Here is a 14,593-nt window from a genome sequence, read left to right on the forward strand (position 1 = left end):
CCACACCGCATTGGCTATAAAGAAAATCTCCTTCAGGCGCCCAATCGCCATTTTTTTTTTTAATTCTTTCCCATCGGAGAATTTAACCGGGCTCCAAAATCACCATTTAATCCGATCCATTGATGGATCACCAAATTTTTTGGAGGAATAACTCATCATTTCAATTTTTTAAATTTTCGGCCTTTTCTCCAAAATGCCCAAAAAATCCATTTACTTTGAAAATTCCTCCGAGGCCCAAAATCGATTTAGAAATGCCCCTTAATTTCTTAAAATTCCAAATTTTAAAAAAAATTTGGCCAGCGGGGCCCATGCGGCCCTGCCCGCGCGCAGGCTGCAGCCTGCTGCTGCTGATTTCAAAAAAAAAACATTTATTTATTTTTTTTTCTCTTGGGCTTCCCAACCCAATTTTTCCAGAATTTAAATTAAATAAACAAAATTCACTTTCCTTTCATTTTAGCCTCCTTCCTCCAAGATTAAGGCTTAAACCATGCTCTTTGAATATTTCACAACATACACCAAATTTTTCCTTCCATTTCACACATGAGCCTTACACATCCTATTGTTGCTCACATAACAACCTCCAAATAAATATCACACATGATTAAATACAACAAATGGCTCTCCTAGCCATAAAGTCACAATTAAAATAACCACATGCCTAGGCTTCTTAAGCCTTAACTTTACAACAAAAATAAATGTAATATACTCCAAGAGCTTCCAATCACAAGCTTGCAACTTTCCCTTTTCTCTTGCCATAAAACAACCTACAAGGGGAGGATAAAACCTCATGAGCTCAAAAGCTCAGTAAGGGTGCATATGCAAAGTAAATACAAGCATAACAAATTTATATAATGGCAAATGCATGCAAGCATGGTTAGGTTATTCCATCCTCACAACCCAACATGGTTTGAGGCATCAACCTACCACTTTTCCCCACCCCCATGGCCATAGGTCTCATGTACAATAAAGCATGCAAAGAGATACATACAAATTTATGCAACCTACTTACAATGCAATGCAAGGCCTCCACCACTTGGGGCCATCCCTTACCTTAACAATCTTCTCTTTGAAGCTTTAATTCTTCTTCTCAAGAGAGCTTCCCTCTTCATTTGCTCCCATCTAAAATGGCATTTCAACAAGCCACTAAATTTTTGCATACAAGCATACCAAAAATGAAGAGAAGAAAGTATACTTACTTGATTTCTTCATTATCTTCTCTCTTTCTTCACTCTTCCCTCCATGGAAGACTTCTTTCTCTTTCTTTCTTTCCTTCCTTCTTCATTTCTACAAATGGCCAAAAGAGAGACAAGTCTCCCACACTTGCCTTTTTATACTACCATTTATCAAATTTCAAGAATGGATCTTCACCATCCATTTAAAGCACAATCCATGTGCTTATGGGAGACTTGATCTCAACCATCCATTTTAACAAATAAGGCTTCTCTCTTGAAGAAAACACAAGAAGCACAATCCATGTGCTCTTTTCTTGGTTAATCTCATCCATTGGATTACCTTTGCCTTTACAAGATTTCATCTCCACCATTGAAAGAAAGCACACTTTCATTAGGATGGCAATCCATGCCATTTCTTCTCTTTAAATCCCCACCATAGGATTTATTCTCTAATTCAAGAATACATCTCATCCATTGAATTTATATTTATTTCCCATTTAAATAAATCTCCCCATTTTCACTCATAAATGAGTGACTAATTTCCATTTCTTTCCCATTTAAATTAATGGGACTAATTTCACATCCATCACACTTGAGAGACATAAATAATTTCTTTCCCATTTAAATTAATGGGACTAATTTCCAACATCACATTTGAGAGACATAAATAATTTCTTTTCTATTTAAATAACTCTCATATTTTCCAAGGCATTAATGGTGACCATTTACCATTTTCTTTTGGATTTTCTTTAATCCATATAATCATGCCTCTTATTAAATGCATGAAAGACCATTTAACATTTCTTTTGCATTTAATTAATTCCTTCTCCAACTCATAAATCCACATATATATTTTCTCTTAAATTTCCAAGATTATGCCAAGTGTCACTCTAAGACACAAACTTGGCTTCCAATTCTTTATCTTGGTCCTCCATGTGGCATTACCACATTAATTCACTAACTTAGGGAAAATTTAATTATTCTTCTCAAATAATTTATTATCCATCATTTTTCCTATTTCCAAAATTAACTTCCTTCATGGAATCACTCCAAAATTCTCAATTACTATTTGTGAATTTATTAATCCCACATATCTCTTCATAAATATGAAATTGGGATTTTTATTCACTTACTCACCTAATTCGACATAGGAATTATTTCCAATTTGCCAAAATACCCTTTTTATTGGATTTTCCTATCCAAATTACCAAAATACCCTTCTCATGGGCATTCACAATCTCAAGGATTATCACTTCCTCAAGGGCATTTTTGGAAGTTTACATACTTCATTTCCTATTCTCTTAACACCGGTTACACCGGGTGTTACAATGATGTCTTCAGAGATATTGTAGAGGACTTCTTGGGATTTCTGTAATGGTACGGTTTGTCCAAATCCGAGTTCGTTTGGGCCTCCAAACATCGCTTCAAAGTCGGGACCAGATAGCTAGGTTAAATTAGGAAAGCTACACAGACGCTGACTCTTTAAAAGGCCATAACTTGGGCTTCCGATATCCAAATCAAGTGATTAAAAATCCCAAATTCATATACTCTTCCTGATCTATAATTTTTATGAAGGGGCCAAATCCCAAAACGCACGTTATCCTATTCGAAATCAGCTGTGAAGTTTCGGTAACCTAGGGTTTCCTCCCTAAGCTCTATTTAAGCACATTAAGAGGCCATTAGGGAGAGATTTTTTTAATTCTTTTCTCATGTGAACAGTAACCAATTTTCCTTTTCTCCATTGTTCTTGTCAAGATGGAAGGCTAAGGATTTTGTAACCGGTTGCATGCCATACTCCTTATCCGGTTTGAATCTTTGGGTGTTTTTGTATATCTGTTTTCATCTTTAATCTTATGGTTTTGTTTCTTTGCTTCTTCTCAAGTGTGTATGTATTTTATGCGATCGTATGAATGCATGCATGATGCTTGGGCAGATTTGACTAATAGGCTCGATTGGAGTATTGGTTTGCAAGAAACAACATAAACTTAGTGGGCGATTGTTCATGACGGTTTCAGATCTGTGTGCTAAAAAAATTGAAACTTGTATATTGATTATGAAGATCTTCTGTGATTTTTATATTTGTTTCGATTTAGTCTTCGACGATTGTCAAGCATTTTTTTTAGATCTGGGGATTAAAGATAAATAGGTTCTTTATATGGTGGATGATGATACCCGGGTAGGGAGGAAAGGTTTCAACTGGTTGCATCTCGATTTACTGTGTTCTTGTTTATTTTGTTTTTCTATTTTTTTCATCAAACCCCCCATGTTTAGTCTTGTTTTGACAGATCAGTTTGAGGTTCGTTGGGAGACGACTTTGGGTTGCACCCTTATTGCAAATCCGAATCATTATTCATCTAATCTATCGGTGTTCGACAACCCGACCACACCACATCCATTGTTCCTTAGACTCACGGTCTTCCCCACGAGAGCTTTCTCGATAGCGCACGCATAACGCCTCTCGGGGGATATCCGACTTTTTCCCTCGGCCAACAACAAATAGGTACAACAGTATGGCCACACGAATTTTATAAATGCAACAGTTAAAAAGCCAATAGCATATAATTTTCAGAAAAATACATTTCATATATGCAACATGATTTCACGTAAGAGAATAACAAGTGTTTATGTATTAGAAATTCACAAAACACGTCTCATGCAATAGAAGTATCTCATAAGAGAATGAAAAATAGGATTTGGAGTATAGGAGTCTCACCTTGCAGGTTTATCTCTTAAACGGTATGGTTTCGCTGCAAATGGCCTAGGTTTCTGCATAAAACATGCATTTTGGTAAATCTAACCTTAAATTTTTTTACATAGGGTTGAAGGGTATTAAATTAGGGATACAACTGGAAAATTTGAAGCAAAATAGGCCTCTCACGTACCCTCATACGCCCTGGAAAGGTGGGCCATGCGCCTTCACACGCAGCTATTTTCCGGCGTGTGTAACTCATGCGCGAGCACCAGATTTCGGACAACAACGCCTCGTTTTCGTATTTCGGCCATAACTTCCTCATTTTAACTCCAATTCAACCCCTATTTGAACCTACGCAACCCTCTCTTCCCTCTCTACAGGATTATCAAAAAAAAGGACTTACCTCACTTTTTTTCTAACTGATTTCGACGAATTCCAACAAAAACCCGCAACTTCGACGAGGCTTGTTCTCCGCCACTTCTCCGCTGCTTTCTTCCCGCCTTCTTGCTGAACTTCCCTCTCTCTCTCTAGGGAAACCTTATCCACTTAAAGTGCTTCACTCCTCAAAGCTCTCTTGAATGGTTTGAGAACAACCCATGGTGCCTATTTATAGATTACTTGAACCAATCACATTATGCCACTTGTCACAATCTTAGCCATGGACTCCAAAGACTCAAAGATATATTTGAATGGCTTTTGAAATCCAAAACTAGAATGAATTTAACTTTTGAAATCCAAGCTAACACCCCAAACTTCTTTCAAATAACACTTTGGCCCTTATTTCAAGTCCTCAACTTTAATGTTTTACCACATAAGCTCTTAATTTTTATCCTTATTTCGTTTGGATAATTCTCTAATTACAATTACACCCTCAAACACCAAATTTATCGAGATATTTAAAATCTCAAAATTAATAACTCAAAATTACTCAATATATATGATTTCCCGAAGCCTCTTACCATCATTCGGCTATTTTAGGCTACAACTTAGCTTAACCGAAAAATCGTGTCTAATTTATTTTCTTTCAGCATTATAAATCTCGCCTCGAGACGCTCGTCAAAAATATACTTTTATTCTCAAGTATCTAAGATCTAGGGAACTCCCTGCGATTAATTTGGTCACTCGTTGCCATTTCAAACATATTTTTCGGTATTTTAAATTCACTTAAAATACGTGGCATCTTCACGAAAATATGGGGTATTATACTAATCCTTTTGTTTCAACCCAAAACCACTTCAGGGTTGTTCTACTTACAAAATCAAAGTCTCTTAAGGGTTTTATTGACTTTTTGAAAGTCTCCTACGATGATTCAGTTCTTTAGCCTGAATTACAACTGTATCGAAAATTATTTTTGATTCAATTTTTTTCAATGTCATAAATCTTGTCTCGAAATGCTTATCTATACATTACCATTTTTCCTAGACATCTAGGCTCCAGGGCACTTCTTCCAGTTTATTTGGTCACTCGTCACTATGAAAAATTGCACTATAGACCAAACTTTTGAAAAAATCCACTTACACCCCAATTAAAATTATACTTAAAACCTTATGAAATTCTCAGGTGTTACAATGCATGCGATGGATCACATGGCTGAGATGATCTATGGTCTATCACAGGCTTCGATTGTGTTACTGGTTCTTAGACCGGATGCAACACAGTTGTCCTGTATGTCGATGCCAGGGATTTACCATTACTAAGAACCATCCGATTACCGAGTGGGAGATGCACTATGTGGTCCATGTGTAATGGAATATGGAGGCAGGTGATTACTAATGGGATCCATCAACCTTTGATGTGAGGTAAACATCCTATGTAATCAGTGGTAGTCTTGATTGTAGAAACTCCTGGCCAAGGTACACTTGATTGGAAAGTTTTTCAATGTCAGAAAGAGTTCTGATGTGTCATCTTAATCTCACCACACTAATTTTGGCATAGTCATCGAGTTAGTGAGTTTGATCAGTCCATGACTCTCATTGAGTCAGGATGATAACTGATGGAGGGATTATAGTACATGGGAATTGAAAGGCCAAATAGGTTCTATTCTAAAGTAAAACTTTATTACTTGTAGGATCGCTTTGACATAATCTTAGTTGTTACTCAAGGTCTTTCGGGGTACATCGAAAAGATGGAGAGATCCTCGTTGTAGACCAAAATGTTTGGTCAATGTCAAAGAGTTTGACGTGTTCTGATTGCTACTTAATAGTGAACCTAGAAGGAGGTCACACGCATATCCGAGTGTGATGATTGATTAAGTGATTAATGCTGAAACAGTCATTAAGAGTTAATGAACCAGATTAAATGATTAATCAACAAGGAGCAATCGTCTAGAGTTGACGGGCATGCCGTTAAGAGTTAATGAGGGCCTCGATTTCACCATGAGATAGTGAAAGTGTCATTAAGTATTTATGGCAATTTTAGGAAGTTTTGGATAAGTGGCTAAAACAAACACACACACACACACGCATCTTCATAGTAGCTGTCCTGTTTCTTACAAATTCCAAACATACATCTCACACCTTTATAGAGTTATAAAAGCTTCATACATACACCCATACATCTTGTAATTTAAGTATCGTAGTCGTTATTTACAATACAACAGTCGTATTACAAAATCATATACAACGTTTCAAGAAGGCTTAAACTAAACGTCCACCACCTCCTTGCCACTTGCTCAGGCTTGCTCCTATAGTACCTGACACATCTGTTATACCTGGGATGTTGAATATTCTAAGGGTATGAAACATCCAAGTTAGACAATAATATCTAAGTGAAATGGTTCATGAAAGAAGAATAAATGTGTGTAAATGCAATATACAGTATGAAACCTCCTCATACTGCAAGAGAACGAGATCACCCATGATGTCCTAATAACTAGTCACAATCACTAAAACAACATGATGTATGACAAAGCAGAAGGAATATGCATAAACCAAGGAAAATATGATATGCAAGTCAACACCCAAGCACAAGTGAAGCAAAAAATGCTTAAGGTGTCACAAAACATACAAGAACCACTCACCTTGACAGTTTATCTAAGTGAACTTCATGAGCCGACCTTAATTTTCGGCCAGCCTTGAGCAGTTTTTTGTATTTCGGCCATAACACGCTCGTTTTAGCTTCGATTCAACCCTTATTTTTTCCTACATGATTCTCTTTCATCCCTCTACAAGAATATGAAGTTAGATAGGAATTACCTCATAGATTTCCTAACTGTTCGGAATGATTTTCAAGGAAGGCCTAAAAATTCTTGTGAGGCTCGTTTCTCTCTCATTTTTGGCAGAACCTCCATCTTTCTTTCTTGAATAATATTCTCTCTCTCTATCTCTCTCTCTCTCTCTCTCTCTCTAAATCTCTCACTTTATTCTCTTTTGGTTGCTCCAAAATCTGCCCCCAAAGCCTTGTATTTATAGAAACCTCAGGCCAATCCCGCATCGGCACGTGTCCCACCAACCAACGCCATAATCATTACACCGTCACTTGTCCCTACCATCTCATGCCTTGGTTTGTGCACCTTATCTCTATCTAACTTCCAATTCATTCAATTCTTTACTTTAACGATCTAGTTTTGGGGTTTCAAGAATTACATCCTAGCCTAAACTTTTCGGGTAATTTCACTTAGGCCCCTTGCAATTGGGTCCCCAGGCCATCCTAAAATTTCCCTTATGCCCCTAGGAAAAGGTTTTATTATGCTAATACCTTAGGGTTTCAGTAAATTACACTTTTACCTGGACTTCAATAATTATGATTTTGCCCCTAACTTAGAAACTGAAATTTTCTCTCAGGACTTCCACAATCCTTTGAAATGTCCTATTTGCTCAAATATTTGAATTTAAAAATCTCGGGTATTACAGTTTGATCTAATCGAAAAATTGTTCGAGAACTGTTTGGAACAAGGAGTTGCTGCCACCAGGAGGATTTCAGTCTTTTCATCGGCTTTCAAGAATTGAAAGGTATATTCACTAAACCCCCTATGGCATGGTTTAGTTTTAAATAGCATATGGACATTGAAAACGAGTCTTGCAAGTTTTTGGTTTATGTTTCCGCTACTATTTTCTTCGTTTTTCAAAAAAGTTTTGAAGATCCGGTTAAACCCTTGCATTGATACTCCAATAGTTAGCGTTCCACATCAGTGGTATCAAAGCCTCAACTTGTTTCCATGTCCTATGCAGTTTAGTGTAATGTGGTATATGTTTCGGGTTGGTTTTCTCACTGTTTTAGAGGTGCAGCTTCTACCGGTCAACAATTTATAAGAAACTATCAACTTCATTGACAGAAAACGTCGACAGATTTTAGCCCAGTCTGAAATTTTGGGATTTTTTTATTCATGTTTTTATGCAATGTGATTGATATGATACAAAATCGATTAATGCTCAAGATATGAGATATCAATGACCCAAAAAATTATGCATATTACATTAACAAGGATAATAATCTAAAATTGCCATAATATTCAATGAGATTGAATTGGGAGGGTGATCATGGACTTATACAATGTGATTGTATGAACGAATGGATATATGACAGGTATTCAAAGGTCTGTAAAATAATATATTTCATTCTATTTTTAGGAATGTTATGAGACATAAGTCTCCATGTAATTTCATTTTAGTAGGAAAAATGTATAATACAAATTTCTTGTAAAATGAAAGAGCCATAAAGAATTGGTGACCTAAGTAACAAGAAGGCTGCAAGGAGATTTCCCATGAGATGGGTGTTGCCTGATTTGTGTTTTGATTCCTTAATGATGCTATTGATTAAGTCCAAAGGCTCAGATTTAATCAATAAGCTCAAAGTCCATGATCACCCCACTTTGTATGCTTAAATTTATTTATCTAAGAGATACATAAAGGAAAATTTCATGCATGTGCAAAGTGAAAGCTCAAAAATAAATTATGAATTTATTTTGAATGCATGAAGTTTATTTGTGTATGAGATACATAAAGGGAAACTTTAAATGCATGCTCAAAGAGAAGATTATCCAAAAATAGATTATGAATTTATTTAAGCATGAGATACATAAAGGGAAAATTTAAATGCATGTGCAAAGTGAGACCCTTAAAATTAAGATCGAAATCTTCCCAAACATGCAAACTAATAGATACGATAAATAAGATTTGTCGTGACCCTCCACCGTCATAGGAATTCGTTACTCGATTGGGTGTGCCCAACATACCACCAAAGTGTTGAGGGTGTATTCCATGAGGGTTGATTGAATTTTCTATCTAAGCATGAGATGTTGTTGGTTACCCCACATGGATATAGCCAACATACCTCTAAAGTGTTGACGTCATAGACGTTTTAAGTGGATCGCTGGCTGAGATGGTGGGTTTTGTCTATGTATGTCACTCTCCAACATACCACCAAAGCATTAAGGAATATGTGGCATACGGGTTATTGGATCGAACCTCACATGAGATGTGATAGGCAAGAGTTGCCTACTCAAATATGTGGGTATCGCAACATACCATCAAAGTGTTAAAGGGTATTCATGTAGGAGAGAACTCGATCATCTACCATGAGTCCCCTCGAGGATTCACGTTTACCACCATGGGAAGTGTGGGATTCAAAAAATTGAGTGTGAGGTATCATTTAGTTTGACACTGAAACTAAGTGGATTTTGTTGGATAAATCAATCTAACAATCATTTATTTATTTGTGCAGCATTTTCAAAATGGCATTTTCAAACCCCATCGTGCGTCTTTTGGTCAAAAACACTTTAACTGGACCTAACTACAAAGATTAGCTTCATAACCTAAAACTTGTTTTGGGTATGGAGAAAATTCTTGATGTCTTGGAACATGTCCCTTAATCTCTTCTTGGGGGCTTTAGTAAGGAGGAACGAGTTACATGGGAAGAAATGAGGGATCAAGACTTGAGGGCTAGGATGCATATCTTGGCATCTATGACCAATGAGCTTTAATGTCAGCATAAGCACATGATTGATACTTGTAGCATGATTGTGAATCTATAAGAGCTCTATGGGGAACATAGCCGAACAATTAGATAAGAGATATCTAAGCAACTGTTCAAGGCCAAGATGACAGAAGACACTGATGTGGGAAACCATGTACTCAAGATGATTAATTTGATTGGTCAACTTGAAGTGTTGGATTTCTACATAGATGCCGAGTTACAGATTGACCTTATCTTCCTATCGCTCCCAAAATCTTTCAACCTATTTATTCTCAACATTAACATGAACAAGCTTGAGTGGCCGCTTCTAGAGTTGTTAAATATGTTGACAACTGCCCAAGCCTAAATCAAAGGAAAGAGGCAAGAAGGAGTTCTTGCAATAGCCTTGTCTTCAAGATCTTCTAAGAAAAAGAAAAGTTCTTCCTCTAAGAAGAAGAAGCTCAGGTCAAAAAGGAAAGTTTTCAAAAATAAGCACAAAGAGAAGGGATCGAGGCAAAAGTGTTTCCACTACCAAAAAGATAGGCATTGGAAGAGGAACTGCCCAGGGTATCTTGCTAGTTTGAAAGTCAAGCAGTATAAGAATTAGCGATCAGGTACATCTTCCTTATATGTTATTGTGGTGATCAATGCTATTGGTCATTCTCCTATCTCTTAGATTCTTGATTCAGGTGCAACTTCTCATATTTGTGTTTGTATGCAGGATCTCATGGAGAGTAAGCCGCTTGAGAATTGGGAAGTTGTCCTCTGTGTGGGAAATGGAACTCTTGTAGAGCCATTAGCAATAGGGACAACTTTTATTACTCTTAATTCTGGGCATGTACTTAATCTTAAAGACTCTCTATATTTACTTACTGCTTTTCGGAATGTAGTGTCCATTCCTAGACTTGTGAGGGATGGTTATGAATTATCTTTTTCTTCTAATATATGTCATATTCATTATGGTAATGATGTGGTTGGCATGGGTATTATGGTGAATGGTCTTTATGTTTTAGAGTTACATAAAAATGTTAGACAGAGGGATGTAAATGTTGCATCCATTAACAGTGGGAAGCATTCTCGTGATGACGGTGTTGACCTTAAAAACTTATGACATCTTAGACTAGGCCACATAACTGAGAGAATGATTAACGAATTAGCCACAAGAGGAGTGATTGATCCATTAGGTTCTGAACCAGGGCCAACTTGTGAATCCTATCTTCTCAAGAAGATAGTTAAGTCACTATTTGTTGGACAAAATGGGAGAGCCAGTGAGTTGTTAGGGTTAATCCACACAGATGTATGTGGGCTATTCTTTGTAATGGCAAGAGGTGATTATCACTACTTTATAACCTTTTATTGATGACTTGTCACGATATAGTTGTGTACTTGATGAAGGCTGAAGTAGAAAATCAGACCGAAAAGAGTATTAAGATATTTTGATTGAAGTGATGAATACTTATGTACGGAATTCAATGAGTACCTCAAGACTAATGGCATCATATCCTAATTAAATCCTTCTGCAAGTCCATAGTTGAATGGTGTTTTTGAGAGAAAAAATCGTACTTTGTTGGACATGGTACATTCAATGATCATTTTTGCCGATCTATGATTAGCAGTCAATTTTATAAATTTTGTTATAATTATACTCCTATTTTAATTTTAAAATTGAGTTTAATTGAATATTTTGTGATTATATGCCGGTCTATATGAAAAATGAAGATTAAATCAATATCATGGCACATTAAAAGATTTAAAAAATATATAAATAATAATAATAATAATAATAATAAATAAATAAATATAATATATAATATAACATAATATATAATAATGCATATATCCCATGCGTGCCACGCTATACTCCATCCTATATATATATATATATATATAATAACATAATTGCATATGGGATGTAGCCATGCGTGGAGATCGAGGGGCTTGGAGGCTATGTCCAATTAAGATCCAGCCATTTGAAGTTCCACTGCTTTTATTAAAAGCCATGCAATTGTGTGAAGCCCATTAAAGCCCAGCTCGTGGGAACAGCAGGCGCACGGCAATCTCAAATGTGGTCCCTTGGGCTGTAATTTCTTGCAAATTGAAGGGCAATCAAAGTGCATAATATACATATATATATATATATATGGACATCAGTGCACAGGAGAGAATATCCCCCATTCTCCATTTCTGCAAACAACAATAAGGAATAAGGGGGAGCGGAGAGACAGCCCAGCGCCCAGCAATGGGATTGTTCGGACAACACAGTGAGGGGACGGACAGAGAGGTTTAATTTCAGATTTGATTTGCTGTGTTGTTCATCTTTCTTTTTCTTTTCTGTAGTTCTTTCATGTATGCAAGTCTCTCACGCACAGTTTCTTCTTTCAATTTATATTTAATTAGTTACTGTTTTTTCTTTTTCTGTTAATTATTTTCTGTATTAGGATTATTGTTGTCCAATTTTTGTCTATTTTAATACTGTAATTTACATTCTGTATTTTTAATTTCAGTACTTTAAATTCCAGCATTTAATTTTCAGCATTTAAATACTTACAATTTTAATTTTTGTCAATTAAATTTGCCATTTACATATTGTAATTTACTTTTCTGTATTTTATTTTCCCCGCACTTTAATTTTCTATATTAAAAAATGAAAATGTGTAGATAATAATTCTCGGGCCATGACAATGATAGTGTCTAATGCCAAAAATTTTCGAGTTAACCAAACTTCATTGTAAGTCGAGGTGTTAAAATTAATTTTTAAATTTTTACCAAACACTTGAGTTTGGATTTTGAGTTTGGATTGAGATATATGCCTAATCTAGAACCCTCATATCATGTATGTGGGTTGCCCAACCTGAAAATATTATCATCCCCAAGTTTAAGTATACTTTATATACATTTCGATTTATGGTGGTTGTCTAAGTTAGAATCGACATGCCATATCTGTCGGTTACTAGAATTAGAATCATCATCATCCCGAAATGTGATCAATAACAAATATTTTAAAATTAATTTAACCCCGTGATACCTTTTTATTGTGAGTCTTGGAAAATATTTGGATTGGCACTAAAATTGTCTTGATCCAAGACGTTTGGTTTTCAGTCGCACATTTAATTTCCTTTTTCCTAAAATCAGTTGAATTAGTCTAACAAAGATGTTCATCACATAAAAAATTTTGTTTCTTTTAATTTTCATCTTAATAAATATCTCTCAGTTAATTCCATCTTAATAAAGATCTCTCAGTGAATTAACTTGGACTCTCATCTAGTAAATAAATGTGTGTTACAATGCACACTCGTACACTAACAAGTATAAACGCCTTGTGCCTACATACTTATTTTTTTTCTTTGTTTGTTAGTTTTAATTGCACAAGATTAAGCGCAGTAAATCTACCATTGTCATTGTAGGGCTATGCTTTATGCACAAATATTTAACTATATAACATGACTCCTAGTAAGTCTGTCGAGAGTACGCCATATGAGATGCGGACTAGAAGATAACCTAGTCTTAAGCATGTTAGGATATGGGGTTGTTGTAACACCCCAAATTCTCGAGCGTGTTATAACTTATGTTAAACCATATCATTCCTCATATCCATCTCAAAATTTTCATACATCTTTCTCGAAAGAGAAATAATATAAACATTAAATGCAGAAGCTAAGAATCGAACATAATATTACAATTACAATAGTTCAAACAATACATAATGTCTTTCAAAAATATTCTGAATGTTAAATAGTAAAAACTTAAATATATCAATTTCAACATCATAATCATAGTTCATCGTGCACTTGCTAAGTGCCATCACATGCTTCTTTAGTATTTGCTTCCGCTACACAATCATTTGGAACGTTTGAATATTCCAGGGGTAAGGTCCAAGTTAGATGATGAATCATCAAAGTAAGGTTATAAAAATTGCGACTTGTGCATGAATGCAGATGCAAAATATCTCCATTCCATTCGTTTGAGCCAACCACATCTTAATACTCCTCCTCATTTTATACAGCTTCCTGACCATGCCGAGATGGATAGGTGCACCCTTGGCAAAGCAGCGGTGTTGGCCCGTACTCTTAAACCATATGCGATGTATGAATAACAAATCATCATGAAAGATGCATACTCCATCATAACATATAAATGCAAACTATATGACATATACACGTTAAGGCATGACAACATGATGATTTCATTTACATAAACCAAGTAATAGGGTAGAATCACTTACATTCGCACTAAGTTCAATACACCTTGAAATACATGCACAACTTCAATTTTCGTACCAACCTCAAATTTCATACAAATCACCTCACCTCAAGCCTCAAAACACCCCATCCATTAGGTTTATTTACATGAATATCAAAACCTAATTTTCCATAATTCCTTCATATTTATTTCTATTTTCTTTCTATTTTTACCCCAAAAATTTTAGAATAAATATTTCCTCAAATATTTTTACACCAAAATGCCTAAAATAACTTTCCAGACATTTCTAAAAATTTTTGGAAAAAAACTGATTGCCACGCGCCCTTACTCAATTTTTAGAAAAAAACTAATTCCCACGCGCCCTTACTCGCTGAGAGAGTGGGCAGTAAGTGAAACTGGCACGTGAGGTTCATGCACCGTTCGTCTTCTCCGGCACCAGCACATCAGAAAATCTGGCTTTTGCTTCAGGCTCAATCTTCTCCTTTAGTCGATCGCGATGGCTAGCTTGGCTGCTGGAAAGGAGGACCGGAAAAAGGCCAACCGGCGACTTAAACTCTTAGCCTAGTCGTCCGCCTAGCTTTTCTGGCGAGCCCTCGAAACCCCACTAAACCTATACAAAAACTCTACAAACTTTCCA

General features: G+C 35.9%; 1 long non-coding RNA gene across 1 annotated transcript; it reads right to left on the bottom strand.

Moving 5' to 3' along the window:
* Positions 1 to 523: 523 nt before the first annotated feature.
* On the bottom strand, positions 524 to 1,410 carry LOC127793927 (uncharacterized). Its single transcript, XR_008021514.1, has 3 exons — positions 1,197 to 1,410; positions 1,051 to 1,119; positions 524 to 764 (listed from the first exon to the last, which is right to left on the bottom strand). It is a non-coding gene; the product is annotated as an uncharacterized LOC127793927 (long non-coding RNA).
* Positions 1,411 to 14,593: the final 13,183 nt, after the last annotated feature.

The sequence above is a fragment of the Diospyros lotus genome, chromosome 2 (genome assembly GCF_014633365.1).
Source record: "Diospyros lotus cultivar Yz01 chromosome 2, ASM1463336v1, whole genome shotgun sequence".
In the NCBI taxonomy this organism is placed as follows: domain Eukaryota; kingdom Viridiplantae; phylum Streptophyta; class Magnoliopsida; order Ericales; family Ebenaceae; genus Diospyros; species Diospyros lotus.